Here is a 20,178-nt window from a genome sequence, read left to right as displayed (position 1 = left end):
TTCCTTTTCTCTTCTTGGGCAACAACCCAACCTCACTTTCTCTCCCGCCTCCCAGTCATGGCAAGTGGATGCCTTGCACTGTTTAGCGTCAAGGTCAGGTGTGAGGAACATGACAAGAAATGTGCATTAATATTTTATTTAAAATGAATATTTCCAGAGACTTCTCTGGTGGGCCAGTGGTTGAGACTCTGCACTTCCAATGCAGGGGGCGTGGGTTGGATCCCTGGTCGGGGAACTAAGATCCCGCATGCCAGCGCGGCCAAAAAAAAAAAAAAAAAGACAACTTCTATTAAACAAGTATGTATGTATCTCTCCCTTGCTTATTTAAGGAAAAAACATAGCATATTATGCACACTGTTTTGTACCTTCCTTTTTTTATAATGATAAAATATTAATTTATATTAATATTAATATATTTTCCACAGGAAATCCTGAGTCTCATTGACAACCATTAAACCCAAGTGTATCCAATCGACCTCTTCACATGTAATAATTGTATACTCAGAAAGACATACACACATACCCACACAGATTGTGAGGCATGAAATCAATTAAGTTAATTTAGTACTAATGAGTTAAACTAGTTAATCTAGTATTAATTTTTTATTTGTTTTTTAAAAATTAATTAGTTTATTTTTGGCTGCGCTGGGTCTTCATTGCTGCTTCTCTAGTTGCAGCGAGCGGGGGCTACTCATCATTGCGGTGCGCGGGCTTCTCGTTGCGGTGGCTTCTCTTGTTGTGGAGCACGGGGTCTAGGCGCACAGGCTTCAGTAGTTGTGGCACGTGGGCTCAGTAGTTGTGGTGCACGGGCTTAGTTGCTCCGCAGCATGAGAGGGACCAGGGCTCAAATCCGTGTCCCCTTCATTGGCAGGCGGATTCTTCACCACTGCGCCACAAGGGAAGTCCCTTAATTTTTTATTTGAAATCAATTAAAAACTATTTATTATTTCCATGATGTAAGATTGAGGATAGTATTAAATCTGCCTATTTAGTTTGAGCCTTTCCTTCTAGAAGGTGTCTAAATGAGATGTAGTCATTTTATTTGAATACAAGCCCTTGCAGAAGCTGACAATTCCCTCTACACATTTCCTTAATTTATAGTTCAAATTTAATTTTTATCTCTTTTGCACAGTTAGACTTTTTAGAGCTAATATGGTTGTGATTAAACACTAAGGAAGATCTCAGTCTGTGAAATAATAGACTCTTAGAGTTGGGAAGGACTTTAGTCCAAACAGCCCCCCAATTAAAAAATCTCTTTTCCAAAATCTCCCACCTACCTGGTTATCATCCATTCTCTACTTGCCTTTTTTTTTTGAGTGTTTATTACTTTCATTTATTTATGTATTTATTTTTATTGAGATAATATTCACATAATATAAAATTAATCATTTTAAAGTACACAATTCAGTAGCATTTAGTATGCCACAACTGCCTCTATCTAGTTCCAAACTTTTTTTTTTTTTTTTGCGGTACGCGGGCCTCTCACTGTTGTGGCCTCTCCCGTTGCGGAGCACAGGCTCCGGCCGCGCAGGCTCAGCGGCCATGGCTCACGGGCCCAGCTGCTCCGCGGCATGTGGGATCTTCCTGGACTGGGGCACAAACCCGTGTCCCCTGCATCAGCAGGCGGACTCTCAACCACTGCGCCACCAGGGAAGCCCCAGTTCCAAACATTTTTTCACCCCAAAAGGAGACCTGTTGATTCCAACTTCCCTCTCATTAAACTGTTGATTCCAACTTCCCTCTCCCCCGCGTCACCGGCAACCACTATCTATGTTCTTTGCTATGGCTTTAGATATTTCTGGCTATCTCATATAAATATCCTTTCTGGATATTTCGTATAAGTGGAATCAGACAATACATGACCTCTTGTGTCTGGCTTCTTTCCCTCAGCGTAACGTTTTCGATGTTCATCCAGGTTGTAGCAGGTATCAGTACTTCATTTTTTTTTTTTTTGACTGAGTAATATTGCATTGTACGTATATACCATTATTTATCCATTCATCTATTCTTGGGCATTTGGCTTGCTTCCACCTTTTGGCTCTGAATAGTGCTGCTGTGAACATGTATATATGTGTATTTGTTTGAGTCTGCTTGATTTTTTGCTGAAGGTAGAATCAATTTTCATGCACTCAACAAATATTTGTTGCATTAGATTAAAACTGCTGCAACAACCACTGATTTCACAAATGTTTTGCTTCATCGGATAAAAGTCACAGAATCTTAAAAATGTTTGTGGTAGGAACTTCATAAGTCATCTTGTTCAACCCCCTCATCATGAAAGTACACGCACTCAAAGCAGTAGTGTATTTAGAAGTCCTTAAATACAGTTTACATCATGATGTGTGGTGCCCTACCGATATTGTTCTTTGTTAACTGAATGTGTACAATACGGCTTTTGTTGTCATAAGATGGTTCTCCTTGAGAAGTGATCTATGCATTTAAATTTAGTAGCTTGTCATTCTTTCATTGTTTTGCTTCTTGAAAGATTCCACAAAACCACCACAGTCAGCATTGTTTTTATAAAGTAGATATGGCAGACAGTCTTAATTGGTTTCAGTGATAAAATTAATTTTGGGTCCACAATAGTCTGAATGCTTCATCCTGTGTTGTGGGATTTATTTTTTGGTTTCCTTTCTTTGCATTTTAAGACACTGTCTTGCTCTGGATTTAGTCACTTGTTGATTAAATGAACCAGCACTAGCTCCTTACCTTTGCAAGGAAATGTTAGTATCTCCTTAAACACCAGAGTTAACTTAAAACATTTTTCTTGTATCTGACTTTATAAATCTCTCTCTCAATTTTTAGCAGAGTTGAATGAAATTGACAAGGAGTATGGTCTGGTGCATTATATCCACCACCGTGGGCATAAAACCAGTGGAATTCACGAAACAGTGATTATCCCACCTTGATTTAGTAAAGCACATAGCAGTAAAAGTCAAGGTTGGAGGATAAGTACTTGATCTCCACTGTGTGCTCTCCCAATACCTGGAACAGTGCCTGGGACACAGCAGGGGGGCCAGTAAATATTTGATGGATGAGTGAATGAAATTAATTTGACTCTAGTTTCTGAAACAATGCTAATAAAAGTAGATGTAACTTAAAAAATAGCATAGTGGGCTTCCCTGGTGGCGCAGTGGTTGAGAGTCCGCCTGCCGATGCAGGGGACTCGGGTTCATGCCCCGGTCTGGGAGGATCCCACGTGCCGCGGAGCGGCTGGGCCCGTGAGCCATGGCCGCTGAGCCTGTGCGTCCGGAGCCTGTGCTCCACAACGGGAGAGGCCACAACAGTGAGAGGCCTGTGTACCGCAAAAAAAAAAAAAAAAAAAAAAATAGCATAGTGAAAATGAATTCCTATGTCTTCTTTATAAAGATTATTTTAATTATGGACTATCTCTTAGGAGTTACATTAAACATTTTTATTGAGGTATAATTGATATATAACATTATATTGGTTTCAAGTGTGAAACATGATTCAATATTTGTTGTTTTGTTTTTTGTTTTTTTTTGTTTTTTTTTTTGCGGTACGCGGGCCTCTCACTGTTGTGGCCGCTCCCGTTGCGGAGCACAGGCTCCGGAAGCGCAGGCTCAGCGGCCATGGCTCATGGGCCCAGCTGCTCCGTGGCATGTGGGATCTTCCCGGCCCAGGGCACAAACCCATGTCCCCTGCAATGGCAGGCGGACTCTCAACAACTGGGCCACCGGGGAAGCCCCAGTAAACTCTTTTTTTCTAGCAAAAAAAAAAAAAGTATTTAATGACTTCCCCACTTTGTACAATGAAGATTTGGTACCTCTACTGGCTTTCAACTTCTGCCACTTCCCTCCGTCTTCCAAAGTTTTCTCCATTGAGCTGTTCCAATACTCTTACAGCAGATATACATTTTAAAAAGCTCAGTAGCTCAGCTCTAAAAACGGAATGTGAATGCTTATTTTGAAATAGGACTGAGCAACTTCTTTAGTCCTAACACCAGCCACACCGTGGGACTGAACACAGTCAATGCCCTGGCTGTAGGACAGGGACCAGGCCTTGGTCACAAAATTTAAGTGGGCACTAAAAACTCAGTAGTCAAGAAGAATACTATTTTAATATAATATTCTAAAAATCAAAAATAATGCCAAAAAGTCCATAAGGAACAAAATATAATTTAGAAATAAAGATAGGCTCGGCAGAATCAGTAGCAAAGAGAAAATCGGAAGTGTTTATATTTGCACCCCACGTTTAACAGTGGTCTTTGCCTCTTTCTACGGCATCTGTGATTACACAGGTTGTGTACGAGAGCTGAAAAGTTTCAGGTGAGAGGGTGAGGTGTGCCTTTCAGATTAGGAATACCGATACTGGATATCCGGGTACCACCACACTTTGACCTCGCAACTTGCAAGCTAAAGCGATGTTGAATTAGGAAACAGAATTTTTGTGACTTAAAAGGTGGATCGAGGGGAGGGGCCAGCAGATAAAGTTACTTATTTGTTCAGAATTCCATTCATTTTCAATGTTGTTTGCTCCCCCTACTCTGTGCACGCCTGTTGGTCCAGGCAGCACGGTGCTTTGAATAAAGGTCAGCAAAGGGGTCACCCTCCTGATTATTCCCTTTTACCGGAGAGGAGGAGGAAGCCCCGGGCCCCTTATCCACCCCTGAGTCGCTGCAAAATCCTGGGCATCCCTGACAGCTGCAAATTCCTCCCAGGAGCTGCCAAGCTTCTAGCGGGTTGCCATGGTCCATGGGAGTGAAATGCTGGCCGCCCTCGCTGCAGCAGCCCGGAGCAGGCTGTTGCTGCCTTCCCTTCAGTCCCTTTCAAAAGCTTTTAAAGGAGATCCCTGGGGGGAGGTGGGAGCACGGGACATCAACCAGGGCTTCCGTCCAAGCGGCTGGGGCGAATAAAAGAGGCTTTTCTCAAACTAACGGTGCAAGTGCTGGGCTTGTTTCACGGGATTTTTAACCCTCGTTCTTTCCCTGGTGGGAAAGGGAGAGCAGAGATGGTTCTTCCCAAGCTTCACTTGCTGTAGGCAGCGCCTTTCAGCGTTTCCCCCAGGGAGCCCTCACTCTGGAGGGCGAGGAGGGCAGAGAGGATGCTCCCTAAACTTAACCAGCTGTGAGCAGCTCCTCCTAGCTTGTTTCAAAGGGTTTCTCACCCACGGGATTTGGGGTGGGGGGGGAATCGGCTCCAAACTAACAGGCTGTGTGGTCAAGACTGAATGGAGCTATCGGGTGTGACTTGCAAATTTGGGGAACACTTTCAGAAAATGGGGAACTAACCGTGATGATGAGAAGCCCCTTAGTCCAGGCCTCTCGGGTTTCCCTAGCACCTTCCTCCCCATCCCGGTCCTCGTTAGGGTCTGAGGGCCGGACGGCGGGCGTGCCGGCGGTCTGGGTTTCGCCTCCCCCGAGCCGCGGCGGGTGCAGACAAAGAGGCGGCGGTAGGGGGCTCAGGCCCGCCGCCGGCCGCGAGGTGCGGGCCGCGAGGTTCGGGGCGCGGGGCCGACCGGGTTGGGCGCGGCAGCCGAGCGCGCGGGGAGGAGCCGCCGCGGCGTCTTCTCCAGGCGGCGCGTGCCCGCCCGGCCCCGCGGCGGCGCGTCACGCTCTCCCCCGCCCGGAGCCGACGAGCCGGGAGGCGGGAGGCGGTGGCCGCGCGGCTGCTGTTACTGCTACTGCTGCTGCTGCTGCTGCAGTGGGGCAGGTGGCGGTGACTGGCGGCGACCGAGGCGGCGGCCGCGAGCGGTGAGCGGGGCGCGGCGCGGGCCCTCTCCCCTTCCTCGTCCCCTCCTCACCTTTCCCCTCCCGCTCCGTCCGGCCAGCTCCTGCCCGCCCGGCTCGGGGCCGGGGGCCGGGCCCGGCGTCCGAGAGGGGGACCGAGTCCCGCGCGCCGGGGCGACCCCGAGGGGCCGCAGGGAGCCCCAGGGCGATGGCCGTGGAGGCCGGCGGTCCCTGGGGTGCTCCGCCCGGAGCCGGAAAAGTGGCCGGCCCTGTCAGCGCCGAGCCCGGCCTTCCCTTCCTCCGCCCGCCTCAAGATGGAGCTTGGACTCCTTGCCCCTGCGCCGCCCCAGGCGCCGCTCCCTCCCCGGCACCCTTCTCCGTTCTCCTCGGCCCCGGAGGGGGGTTGTGGGGGGCGGACGCCCGGGGGGCCGAGGCCCGGCAGGACCTGTTGCCCCGGCGGGCACCTGAGTGTGCCCCGGGCCCTTGGCCGCGGTGCCCGCGAGCCGGAATGGAGGGCAACCTGGCCGTGGCCTCCGTGGCGGGCGCCGGCCGGCGGGCTGGCCTTGCTGGCCCGGGGCCTGGGCGGCCGTGGCTTTTGTCCCGCAGCCCCCCCCGCCCCCGAGTGGGACTGTGATTCTTGGAGAAGGTGGATGACAAGAGGTGACAGGGATTTCTGAAATAACACCGCTGCCCCGTAACCCGAACCTTCTGCCTCGGCGGGGCATTGGCTCGGAAGACAGATGACACTTGTTCAGAGGTTATTTTAAAAGCAGAGCCTTCTGATTCCCCTCCTTTGGAGGTCCTGGGCTTCAGAAATCTGATTTCGATCTGGGGAGAAACCTTGAACTCGGCTGTTTCTCCACTTCATGTGGCTTTTCCATCTGGCAGGAGCCGAGCACCACTCCCTCCCTGCTCCCTTCCCAGCCCCACCTCTTTGATGTGAAGAAATTGCACGTTAAGTCTGTAATCTTCAGTTACCTGCTTTTAGCAAAACCTGGGCGCCAATTACCGTTTTTAAGAAGGAGGGTGGAGAAAATGCGGCTTTTTGTTGTTATTTTTGTTGGATTCAACGGCCTTGCCTTCTTCCTGTTTCAGGTTAGGGCAGTGCCTGGCCAGTAAGAGCTCAGTATTAGTGTTACTGCTGCTGCTCTTATGGTTCTGGTTCTGGTGGGTGTTACTGGTTTTTATTTTATTTATTTAATTACTGCTGTTACCTATAGTATGCGCAAGTCCGGAGACCAAATGTGTTAGAATTTTGGGTTTAATGATAATCTTTTGCAAGAATCCTCAGGTATGTGGCTCCTCAGCTTTGGGGCATTTTTCTCTGGAAATATTAACGTTTATTGAGGGCTTCCTGTGCTCATGCCCCGGGCAAGTCTCTTATATGTTTTATCTCATTCATTAACCTAACCCAGTGATGGTGCTGTTATTATCCCCATTTTACAGAGGAGGCATAGAAAGGTCAGGAAACTTGCTCAGGGTCACACAGCTGGTAAGTGGTGGTGTCAGGGTTTGAGCTCAGGTATTCTGACTCCAGGTGCTGAGTAATTAAATTAGTGTAGTGCCTCTCTGGCAAGGAGCAAGGCTGGCCCTTTTTATAGGGTCTTTTAAAAAAAAACTTACATATTTTTGGTTGCCTTGGGTCTTCGTTGCTGCGCGGTGTGCGGGCTTCTCACTGCGGTGGCTTCTAGTTGTGGCATGCGGGCTCAGTAGTTGTGGCACACAGGCTTAGTTGCTCAGCGGCATGTGGGATCTTCCCGGACCAGGGCTCGAACCCGTGTCTCCTGTGTTGGCAGGGGGATTCTTAACCACTGCGCCACCAGGGAAGCCCAAGGCTGGCCCTTTTTATTTTTATTTTTATTTATTTATTTACTTTTTTGCGGTACGCGGGCCTCTCACTGCTGTGGCCTCTCCCGTTGCGGAGCACGGGCTCCGGATGCACAGGCTCAGCGGCCATGGCTCACGGGCCCAGCCGCTCCTCGGCATGTGGGATCTTCCCGGACCAGGGCACGAACCCGTGTCCCCTGCATCGGCAGGCGGACTCTCAACCACTGCGCCACCAGGGAAGCCTGTGGCTGGGCCCTTTTTAAAGCAAAGAAAGTGGGTGATTGCTCGGCCAAGAGCTTATCCTAGGTTTTTGAGGTTCAGAGAAAGTGGTAAAGTACAGCTTAGGCTTCCCACTAGGCATTGTTCAAAAGGGTAAAAAACGAACTGGGTGGACCTTGCAAAGGTATTTTGTCTAAAGATAAAGATCGGCCCTTCCCTCTTTTTTTCAGCAATTGCTTAAGCTCCTAATTGTGCTTCAGTATGACATAGGCAGATCTGGTTTCTGTTCTTTAGGAGTTTAGAATTTGGTGCTTCTCTTACTTACTTTAAATTTTTTTTTTTTACCCTAGTGTCTAACATTGAGTCTGTCGTGTGCTATGTGACTCATTAAGTCAGTCATGTTTGACTCTTGCTTTTACGTGCTGTCTCTTTTGGGATTCCAAACCCAACTCATGGTGTGTAAGAGATGACTTGGGCCTCTTATACTCCATACAAAGGTAGGCACGTTTGAATTTGTCACATATTGGCTGCCAGATGTTCTTCATTGTTTTTTACAGATGTATTTTCTGTTCTTCCCAATGTGTGTGTGTGTGTATCAATGATATGTGTGTGTATATATCTATCTATCTATCTATCTATCAAGGACCTTGTATTTCACTTTATAACACCCTCTACAGAATTCTGCAGAGTCCCATGTGCTCAGTAAATATTTATTATTTAGTTAATTGAAAATATGAGGTCCATAAGTTTCAGGACTGGCTTTATAGAAGTTAAAGCTAAAGAAAAAAACTGAAAGTAGTGTAGTAAAGTCACAGGAAGATGGCTTAATATTTGTTAACATTAAAAGAAAACTTTGTGCGGTGTTAACTAAAGTGAGACTTTTCACCTCATATAATTTTCCACTTTATCTGAATTATCAGCTTCTTTCCCTCTCTTCCTTGTACAAATGATGTGAGAGGTTGAGTGTTTTTCTCTGATATAAAGAATGGACACTTGTTTATTAATCATTGCAAGCCAGTAGTTCTCCTTTTCAGTAATTTTGAAATCTGTGGGAGTCTTCCCAAAGGGAGCTTGTGGGGCTATGGTGTACTTGTATGTGGGCAGTACTTAGGTCTCATTTGGTATTCACTCAACAAATATTTATTGAGTACCTACTGTGTGCCAGGTGCTGGTGATACAACAGTAAATAAAACAGACAGAAATCCCTGCTCTCTTGAAACTCCCCTTCAAGTAGGGGAGGCAGACAATAACCATTAAAAATGTTGGAGAGTGGTACATGGTAAGAAAAAATAAATCAGGAAAGGGGGAATATGAAGTTTGGGGGACAAGAGTTAGGGTAATGGAAATTTTAGATAGGGTGATAAGAGACCTAGCTGAGAAAATGACATTTAAATAAAGATCTAGAATAAGTGAGGGAATGTAGATCCCAGAGGGAAGAGCATGCTAAGAAGGGGTAACAGCAAGGACAAGGGTCCTGAGGTGGGAGCTTGGGAGGAGACAGATAATTTAAGGCCATGCAGGTTGTAGCCCTTAAAATATGTATTAAAATATTTTAAAATAGTGAAAGATAAAGAATTTTGTGCCATGTTATTAGTGATTTTGATGGAGAAAAAGTTAAAGATGGGGGAAGTAAGGCTTAAAGAATTTCACTAACTTCCCTAAAAGGCCGCACAGCCAGTGAATACAGAGCTAGAAATTGAACTTAGTTTATATTATTTTAAGCAATGCACAGAATATGTTGGCAGTGGAACCTTGAGTAAATGGCTGGCAGAAAGGCCAGACCAGTACTTGATGTTCAGACTTGCTGTTAAGTGTATACTTTCCTGTTTGTATGCAGGATTTTTGCTCAACCCTGGGAGGCCTTGTAACTGACATTTGCAAATATAGCTTTTTCCTGGAATTGTGCTCTTGGCAGTAAAGCCTTCCTTTTTAGTCTTAAAAGCTTCATGGTTCAAAATCTGTGTTTAATATAAACTTTTATTTAAGTCTCTTCAATCTTAATTGGAAGGCAGTGACAGTATTACTCTGAATATGAATTTTTTAGAGAACTGTTTAGGCAGGCTTTAAACTAATATAGCATCTTATATATTTTTAATATGCATAGTATATGTTTCCCATGTAGATGGAACTCAAGGAATCCATATGCTTTAAGTCAGCATTTGAATTGCAATGCACTTTTAAGGGAAAACATATTGATGGTGCTGTACAAGAATTTCAAGAGTGACTTCTTCAGATTTCAAATCAGGGGAACAGAGGAGTTGTTTTTTTTTTTTTTTTTTTTTGGGTGGGTTGGCAGACTGTAATTAACCAACCTTGAATTTGGCTAAGACATCTGGGTTAATATCCTGGCCCTGGCACCAAGTACCAAGGAATCTTGGCTACAATTAGTAAAGAGCTTTTTTTTTTTTAATCTCCATCTGGCACTTCCAGAAGGACAGATTCCACTAGCACTAACTCAGTGGGTGAGTCTGTTTTTTAATTGTCTATCTTATGGTGGTTCAGCAACAAAATCTTAAAAGTGTTCTTTGCAAAATCTTAGAAAAGAAGTACTCCTATTACAGAATCCCTGTTGGGAACCCCTTCTGCTATCTCTTTCCTTGGGGAGTTGTATTCTCATTTGCCTCTTAGGAATTCCAGTGAGACTACAGACAGACATTTTGCTGCCCTAATGTTTTATATAAGCATAAGGTCTAATATATTATTCTTCTAACTTGAATTAAGTAGTTTGATATTTGTATTCTCCTTTGCTTACTTATGTCTAAGTATAGCTTGGGTTAGATCCCAGTTTTAACTCTGCCCATTTTTTACTCTTAAAATTGCCAAGTCCTTGATTTACTGTATCTTCTCTGAAGTTAAAGGCCTGAAGATCCGGATGTTCAGGAGGTGCAAATCATCCAAAATTTGTGTTTGTTGTAAAAGGGAAGACAACTTCAATGAGATTTTTTTTTCCTGATTCTACAGATCCCTGGTCAAGTAGTGCGCTGAAATATTTGGCATAATTTTTCCCTGTCTTCTCAGGAAAAATGAGAGATATTAGGGAAATTTCCCTAAAAATCTTTCAATCAAATCATTTTATCTCCTGCCTTCTCTCTTTATCTGGTTTCCTCCATAGAATGATTTCTTACTGGAGATATTGCCTTCTAATATCGTAAGGCAGGAAGTAACCTATTTAGACTTCTCTTTTCCACACTATAAAAAATAAACTTTATAGGCAGGGTAATTTTTTTTTTCTTTTACAGCTTAAGTGAAAGAAAACTTTTATCACTAAGTTTCTTTCACACATGGGTGACTGGAAAAAAGTATTGCTAATTTCTGTTGTAAGGCATACGTGGCTTGCTTGGGTTGTGACACTGAGAATCTAGTATCAGAGTCAGATTCAGATTTTAGAAAATTTCTTCTAGTGAAGTTGTTCCTTTTTTAGGTTCTCAGGTTTATTTTCCCCTTATGTACCAGTTTTACAAGGGCTCTTACATTTTAATAACATATATTGGTTATCCTATAATATGTGGTTTCAATGCATAAGATATAAAGCACACATATTAAAAAACACAGAAAAAAGCAAATTATCCATAATCCTACTGCTCAGAGAAGATTATTTCAGTGTTCTAGAGTATGTACTTCTAATCTGTTTTTCTTTATACTTAAAAAATATATTTATGGCTGGATCTATATTTCTATTTTGAAGTAATTAAAAGTGTAATATTTTCACTGGAAATATTCTGGGTAAACCAACATGGGGAATCAGAACTACTGTTAAGAAGTTTGAGGGACTTCCCTGGCGGTCCAGTGGTAAAGACGCCACGATTCCAATGCAGGGGGCACGGGTTCCATCCCTGGTCCGGGAACTGAGATTCCGCATGCCACGCAGCTTGGCCAAAAAAGACAAAAAAGAGAAGAAGTTTGAGGTCCTGGATTTGCTTCAGCCCCAACTCCATGAGTCATGTGAAGTTGGGCAAATTGCTTGACCTCTCTCAGTCTGCTTCTCACTCTGTCAAGTGGGGTAACACCTGCCCTGTCCACTTGCTGGGGTTACTCTGTTAATGTAGGGATTCGGTGACAGTCATAGTGCTAAGGGAGTCGGTGCTTTCAAATACCAAAGAAACCGAGGAGACAGAGGAAAGACTAGTCCAGGATCACTAGTTGCCTGTGAGTCACCTGGCTTATTTTGCGAATGGTTACATTTTTAGTAAAGCTTTTCAGATGAATGTGACCAATAGAGAGTGTCCTGTGGGGTGGGCGAAAACCCCAGAAATACCGATTTATCAAACATTTGTTGAGTGCTGCAAAGACTCTGTCTCACCAGGTGAGACAGCTAACTGTGGGCCAGGTGGAGGCTAAGGTGGAGACGTGCTGGGGCCCTGGAAGAGGGTCCATTCTCTTGGCATGGGTGTGTGTGTGTGAGAGGGGATTAAGGAAGCTTCCGAAGTGGGAATTAGCTCTTGTGTTTGGCATTGATGGAGACGGAGAGTGTCTAGGCAGGGGTGGGTTAGAGAAGACATTCTAGGCTGGATTGAGCAAAGGCATAAAGGTAGTGTGTTGAGATGATAGCAGACAGTCTACTGCTCTGAAGTTTGAGGGCAGGTAACAGGAAATAGAGCTAAGGTGTCTGGGTTTATATCAGGCAAAGGCTTCCCTGTCCTGAGAAGGAGTCCCTCTTACTGGTCTCTAGCACTTTATAATCATTAAGGTTTTTGGCAAGTTTTTTTTTTTATGATGTTTGGTCAAAAATATCTGGTTGTAGGTGGTAAGTAGGAACACTTCTGGGTATACCAGTTATCTTTTTTTCCCCCAGTTATCTTTTTTTATTATTTTTTATTTTTACATTTTTTTTTAACATCTTTATTGGGGTATAATTGCTTTACAATGGTGTGCCAGTTTCTGCTGTATAACAAAGTGAATCAGCTATACATATACATATGTCCCCATATCTCCTCCCTCTTGCGTCTCCCTCCCCAGTTACCTTTTTTGCATGGAGTTGTGCAGCCATCACCACACTCAGTTTTAGAATATTTTCTTCACACCAAAAAGGAGCCCTGTACCCACTAATAGTCACTCCTCATTTCCTCCTTACTCTCCCAACCCCTACTCTCTATCTCTAGAGATTTGCCTATTCGGGACATCTCATATAAATGGAATCATACAGTGTGACTGACTTCACTTAGCAAAATGTTTTCAAGCGTCATCCATGTTTTAGCATATATCAGTGCTACTTCATTCCTTTTTATGGTTGAGTCACATTCCACTGTGTGGATATACCACATTTTGTCTGTTCATCAGCTGATAGACCTTTGGGTTGTCTCTACTTTTCCCTGTTATGAATAATGCAGCTGTGAACATGTGTGTATTAGTTTTTGTGTGGACATATGTTTTCATTCATCTTAGGTACACACCTAGGAATAGAACTGCTGGATCATGTGGGAACCCTACCTTCTGAGGAACTGAAAAACTGTTTTCCAAAGTGGTTGTACTGCCAGCAATGAGCGAGATTCCAGTTTTCCCACATCGTCCTCAACACTTGTTATCATCTTTTTGGTTACAGGCATCCTAGTGAGGATGAAGTGTGATATCTCATTGTGATGTGATTTGCATTTACCTGATGGCTAGTGATGTTGAGTACCTTTTCATGTGCTTAGTTGTCATTGTATGGCTTCTTTGGAAAATATCCCAGTTATCATTTTTTTTCCCTTCAAAATATTAAGTATAAAAGCAAAGTGCAGAAAAATAGTATGTTACCATTTAGGATAAAAAGGGCATACAAAGGCATACCAGTTATCTTTTTTTTTTTTTAATTTATTTATTTTTCGGCTGCGTTGGGTCTTCGTTGCTGTGCGCGAGCTTTCTTTAGTTGCAGTGAGCGGGGGCTACTCTTCGCTGTAGCGTGTGGGCTTCTCATTGTGGTGGCTTCTCTTATTGTGGAGCATGGGCTCCAGGCATGCAGGCTTCAGTAGTTGTGGTCCATGGGCTTAGTTGCTCTGCGGCATGTGGGATCTTCCCGGACCAGGGCTTGAACCCATGTCCCCTGCATTGGCAGGTGGATTCTTAACCACTGAGCCACCAAGGAAGTCCCCAGTTATTTTCTTTAAAATTGTTTTTATTGTGGTAAAACATACATAACATAAAATTTACCATCTTAACCATTTTTAAGTGTACGGTTCAGTGGCATTAAGGACATTCACGTTGCTGTGCAGCCATCACCACCGTCCATCTCCAGAATTCTTTTCATCTTACAAAACTGAAGCTCTTTACCCATTAAACAATAACTCCTCATTCCTCCCTCCTTCAGCCCCTGGCAACTACCATTCTACTTCCTGTCTCTATGATTTTGACTACTCTTAAATACCTCATATAAATGGAATCATATGGTATTTGTCTTTTTGTAACTGGCTTATTTCACTTAACATAATGTCCTCAAGGTTCATCCTTGTTGTAGCATGTGTCAGAATTTCCTTCCTTTTTAAGGCTGCATAATACTCCATTTGTATGGTTATACCACATTTTGCTTATCCATTCATCTCTCAGTGGACACTTGGGTTGCTTCCACATGTTAGCTATTGTGAATAATGACGCTATGAACATGAGTGTATAACTATTGCTTCGAGACCCTGCTTTCAGTTATTTTGGGTATATACCCAGAAGTGGAATTACTGGATCATATGGTAATTCATAAGTTTTTGAAGAACCACTAGAGTGTTTTCCACAGAGGCTGTACCATTTTATATTCCTATCAACAGTGCACAAGGGTTCCAGTTTCTCCATATCATTGCCAACACTTTTTCTTTTCTTTTTTATAGTAGCCATCTTAATGGGTGTGAGGTCTTATTTCAGTGTAGTTTTTTTTTTTTTTTTTTTTTTTTTTTTTTTTTTTGTGGTATGCGGGCCTCTCACTGCTGTGGCCTTTCCCGTTGCGGAGCACACGCTCCGGACGCGCAGGCTCAGCGGCCACGGCTCACGGGCTCAGCCGCTTCGCGGCATGTGGGATCTTCCCGGACTGGGGCATGAACCTGTGTCCCCTGCATTGGCAGGCGGACTCTCAACCACTGCGCCACCAGGGAAGCCCTCAGTGTAGTTTTTTTTTTTTTTCTCAGTGTAGTTTTGATATGCATTTCTCTAATGATTAGTGATGTTGATCGTCTTTTCATGTGTTTATTGGCCATTTTTATAATCTTTGAAGAAATGTCTATTCAAGTTCTTTGCAGAGTTTTGAGTTGCATTTTTTTTTTTTGTTGCTAAATTTACCAATTATCTTTTTTTTTTAAAAACTATTTATTTATTTATTTTTGGCTGTGTTGGGTCTTTGTTGCTACACGCAGGCTTTCTCTAGTTGCGGCGAGTGGGGGCTACTCTTCGTTGTGGTATGCGGGCTTCTTATTGTAGTGGCTTCCCTTGCTGCAGAGCACGGGCTCTAGGTGCACAGGCTTCAGTAGCTGTGGCACGTGGGCTCAGTAGTTATGGCTTGAGGGCTCTAGAGTGCAGGCTCAGTAGTTGTGGCGCACAGGCTTAGTTGCTCCACGGTATGTGGGATCTTCCTGGACCAGGGCTCGAACCCATGTCCCCTGCATTGGTGGGCAGATTCTTAGCCACTGCACCACCAGGGGAGTCCTACCAATTATCTTTTAATTCATACATTCATCAGGCATTTTTGAGCACCTGCTGTTGCGAGGCACTAGCCCAGATGTTGGAGATACAAAGTTCAGTAAAACAGGCGTGCATTCTGCTCTTGGAGAACCCAGAGCTGTTAACGGAAGTAAGGTTAAGGGCAAGACTTCAGTCCTTGCCTGACAGCAAATCCCAGCTCTGTTACTTTATGGAAGATCCTGTACAAACTGCTTCACCTTCTGCAGCTTAGTTTTCTCATCTCTAAATTGGGGATAGTAACTATTTCACATAGCTGTCGTGACTATTAAATGAATTAATGTCTGTAAAACTAAGTGTCAGAACTCTTCTCTCCCCTTCCCTTTAATCCCTTGCGTCTTCCCGCCCTCCCATCCCTGAAGGAAGTCGGGGTTCAGCACCTCAATTTTCTTCTTTCATTTAAGTCAGAATGGGGGAAAACCCCACTTCTACTAGTCTGGGAAATGAAAACCTTTTTTCTGTCATGTTTTAGAAAGTTAATTTGAGGAGGAACGTCTTGCCACTATTGAAGGGCACATTTTAAAAATTTTATTTATTTATTTATTTATTTTTGGCTGCGTTGGGTCTTTGTTTCTGTGCGAGGGCTTTCTCTAGTTGCGGCGAGCGGGGGCTACCCTTCATCGCGGTGCGCGGGCCTCTCACTGTTGCGGCCTCTCTTGTTGCGGAGCACAGGCTCCAGACGCACAGGTTCAGTAGTTGTGGCTCACGGGCCTAGTTGCTCTGCGGCATGTGGAATCTTCCCAGACCAGGGCTCGAACCCATGTCCCCTGCATTGGCAGGCAGATTCTCAACCACTGCGCCATCAGGGAAGCCCTGAAGGGCACATTTTTAATGAACAGCTTTCCCTGAAGAACTTGAATTTATGAGGAGCTAAATATCCAGCATGGAAAAGGAACTCTCGCTCCCCATGTCAGAACTTGTGCCTTGCTAAACCTCAGGCCCTTTGGTATATTTGTCAGTTTTATTTCCCACAGTTTAATTAAAAGGGGTTTCTTTCTTTCTAAGGTCTGATAGAACTTGCTGTGTGTCTGTGTAGATTACCTAAACAGGTAAAAAATAACCAACAATGAAGTTGGGTGTTAAGATCCAAATGAAACAATTCCTAGTTTCCTTTGACAGCATCTAGGGTGGTTGTACAGAAAACTGTTGTAGGGACTTATGAATAAATTCGAAGTAGCCGAGTATCCTTCAGTATCGTGAAAACAGAAATGTGGTTATTTTTTCCATTTGCTCTAAAGACCTGCAACTATTTTATTTTTCTTTTTTGGCCACAGTATGTGGTTTGTGGGGTCTTAGTCCCCTGACCAGGGATTGAACTCAGGCCCTGGCATTGAGAGGGCCGAGCCCTAGTCACTGGATCGCCAGGGAATTCCCGACCTGCAACTATTAAACTTGCTCATTTGCAAAGTAAAAGCAAGAAAATCTTTATGAAGAGGCAGAAAAACCCAGTAAGGAAGACATTGATTCTTCTTTGTGTTGTCTTTGTGCCGCCCACCCCCCCCACCCCCCACCCCCCGTCAGGACAAACAGTTGCGAAGTGTTTGCTTTTGGTATGGGCAATGTGTGGCTGTTTCAGGGCAAGCGAAAATATGCTTACTTCTATTCCTTTGTGAAGACTGGAAAGGGAAACGAGTTTTAACTTGCCTTGAGATTGACTTATCTCACTGCTGTTTATAACAGATCAGAAACTTTTATTCATCAGCATTGTTTAGGGTCAGGAGTCTTTAAACTGGGGACTGGGGTTTAAGTCCTAGACTCTTAAGTAACTGTGACCTTAACAAGTGATTTCACTTTTTAGAATCAGTTTCCTCAGTGGTAGAATGAGGAAGTTGAACTAGATTGCAGGTCTCTTCTGATTCTAAAATTTTATGATGCTATATTAAGCACATTTGCTCCTTTTTACACATTAGTATAATTGACTGCTGCTGACCTATTAAGTTCTTCTGGGAGATACTAACCAGGCCTAGTAATTTCAGTTCCTTTCAAGATCCCGTCTCTAAGCTGGTGGTATTAGAGTTACAAAGTCACAGGAATTTTGTCAAAACTTGTGTAAATGAGCAGCATAGCTTAGCTTTACGTTCCCCTCCTTTTTTTTTTTTTTCTTTGGTATGCAGGCCTCTCACTGTTGTGGCCTCTTGCGTTGTGGAGCACAGGCTCCGGATGTGCAGGCTCAGCGGCCATGGCTCACGGGCCCAGCCGCTCCGCGGCATGTGGGATCTTCCTGGACCGGGGCACAAACCCGTGTCCCCTGCATCGGCAGGCGGACTCTCAACCACTGTGCCACCACGGAAGTCCTCCCCTCCTTTTAAAAGAACTCTTTTGTAGATGGAGGAACTTTGGGAGGCTGCTTATTATCTGCTTATCTAAGTAACAGGAACAGAAAATAAACCTTCACTCAAACTGAGCTGTACAAAGACACTCATAATCGCAGGCCGATGCATCATGGCTCAGTGTTCCATCTTGAAGAACTTGCCGAATGTTCCAGCTCCTTTTGCTTTGGTTGGGTTTTGGCACCCTCCCCCTCCTTTTAAAAACTGCTGTAGACTTCAAAACTCTGGGTACGACTTGTATTCGGTACTGTGTCATATACACGTCAAGTTTTAAAAACGTATAATTTTCGAGCACATAATAATTTTTCAAGGGGTTATGTGTCTCTGTTGACATCCAATTCTGACTTTATTTGGCAAACATCCTAAACTGAGTCTTTAATCATTTAACCTTCTACTTCTGACTTTGATGGAAAGATGTGAAACTTTCTGTTTACCTTCAGCACCTTATTGTGTGATATTCTCAAATGAACACTTTGAGAATATTGTGTGATATTCTCAGATGAACACTGACTTTGTAAATTGCCCTGTAAGGGCTCTACCAGTTAGACATTGGAAGTGCAACTCCCTTGTAGTACCATTTGAATTGAGCCAATTCATTTTCTGACCCTTCCTGGCTGTATCGCCCTTTAGTGTCTAAATGGGCTTCTCTCTCTTTTTTTTTTTTGCGGTATGTGGGCCTCTCACTGTTGTGGCCTCTCCCATTGCGGAGCACAGGCTCCGGACACGCAGGCCCAGCGGCCGTGGCTCACGGGCCCAGCTGCTCCGCGGCATGTGGGATCTTCCCGGACCGGGGCACGAACCCGGGTCCCCTGCATCGGCAGGCAGACTCTCAACCACTGCGCCACCAGGGAAGCCCTTGTGTCATGCTTTGTAATGATTTCTGAAAAGTATAAACTTAGCACTCCACGAATATCAATTATTGCTAGCTCTGTCTTCAGCTTGTGGATTAACTGTAAATTTATCAAAAGCAGTACCAAAATAACGTGAATGAACTGTGAGAGAGATATCAGGCAACTTTCAGTCCTTAGAAGGTTCTGTTTCTTTAGCCAGGTGATTGTTGGAGAATGCTAGTAATCTTTAGGCTAGACTGAGATGCTGCTTTTTCCAGTGTAAACAAGAAATTAAATAATGAACAGTGGTTTTCTTAATTTCACTTTTCACCTTGTATAGGGCTTCTTAGTTTGTCTTAGTCTTCTGCTGCTATGGATACATTTAGATGTTTTAGACTTTGTACTGTATCTCAGTATTTCATGGTATTCTCTTAAGAACACCACTGTTTCCAGATGCCCTGGCCTCCTGAACAAATTTGAGACACTTCCCCGCCCTTTTAGGCGTAGCACTCGGAAGGACAGTCACCTCTCTGGAAGATAGAGTCTCTCATTTTCTCTCTTTTGCTTCTTGTGTATGTTTATTTCTGAGAGGGCTGTATGACCTTTTCCCCTGGCTAATCTTTCCATTCTTCCTGAGTATTGGAATGCTCTGCTGAAGATGGTGGAATAAAGAAACAGAGGGGCCGTCTGGATTTTCCCTCTCTGTCATCAGCCAGCCTCAGCAGACTTACCTCTCGCTTTACCCTTTAAGCCAACCACTTAGTTGCTGCTAAAACCAAATGGCTCCAGTTCCCTGCTCACTCTTCACTTTAGTTTATCTCACTTGCTATCCCAGTAACGTGAAGCAGTGGCTCTTTGGTGGCCTGTGCCCTAAACTGTGTTTGTGACATCACACGCATTTTCTGTGTTCAAGGGGCAAGCTTCTGGGAGGCCCGGACCTTAGGCTGACCTTAGGTGGCTTCACGTCACTCATCATCGTTCCCTCACATTGAGCCCTCGCCCTGGAGGAGATGCTCCCCTTTTCATCCCCCGAGGAGTGTTCTGTGTCTCCATTAAGTAGACTGACATGTATCCCAGATGTTCAGACATTGCTTTTCTTCCCTGGGTCTTATATTTTAAACTATAGCCATTAGACTGTTCCTAAGTCAAAGCCAATTTACTGAAGTTTGGGGGAAAAAAATAACAGATTAGTAAGAAATGAATAACTGACAGTGTGGTCTCATCCTGAGCCCCTCCTTCTCTCCTATAGTTTTCCCCCCAGTCTCCAGGCCTGTCTTTCCACAGGTTCTTATTTCCACCCTTCCTTGACTCTGTGCTGGTTTTCTGCAATCAGAAAGCCAGAAGTAGCTGAGCGTGATGCCACTGCAGTAGAACGATGCTTTCATGCCCCTCTTCGTGCTTGAAACGCTGCCTCCTGCTACATCGCCCTTAAATCTGCCAGTCACTACCTCTCAGGTTCCTTTCTTGTGTCTTGAGACACACTTATTAAATTTTCATCTGTAATTTAATCTCTGTACTTTGCTTTGAGTTTTGTGTGGGTGTGTTTTCAAACTGTTTGCATTGAGCTATCACTTTTACTGGGCAGTGCCTTGTGCTATAAGCAGGGCTTCTTTGTACATCATGTATCCCTGTCAAATAGATATTTTAAAGG

The 20,178-nt window shown here is 44.3% G+C and overlaps 1 protein-coding gene across 10 annotated transcripts in view; it reads left to right on the top strand.

The window, feature by feature from the left end:
- The first annotated feature begins 5,335 nt into the window (after positions 1–5,335).
- CLIP1 (CAP-Gly domain containing linker protein 1) overlaps positions 5,336–20,178 on the top strand; it is a 122,431-nt gene continuing 107,588 nt past the window's right edge. For 3 of the 10 annotated variants that reach the window (XM_032654084.1, XM_032654081.1, XM_032654087.1), the window contains exon 1: positions 5,337–5,713. The gene's annotated coding sequence lies outside the window, so the exon portion shown is untranslated. Of the gene's footprint in view, positions 5,714–8,085; positions 8,233–20,178 lie in introns of all 10 variants that reach the window. The other 7 variants (XM_032654079.1, XM_032654083.1, XM_032654080.1 and 4 more) reach the window with 6 other exon arrangements.

This window comes from Phocoena sinus, chromosome 14 (assembly GCF_008692025.1).
Source record: "Phocoena sinus isolate mPhoSin1 chromosome 14, mPhoSin1.pri, whole genome shotgun sequence".
Classification (NCBI taxonomy): domain Eukaryota; kingdom Metazoa; phylum Chordata; class Mammalia; order Artiodactyla; family Phocoenidae; genus Phocoena; species Phocoena sinus.
The sequence above is the reverse complement of the archived record's forward strand: the minus strand, read 5'-3'. Positions and strand labels throughout refer to the sequence as shown.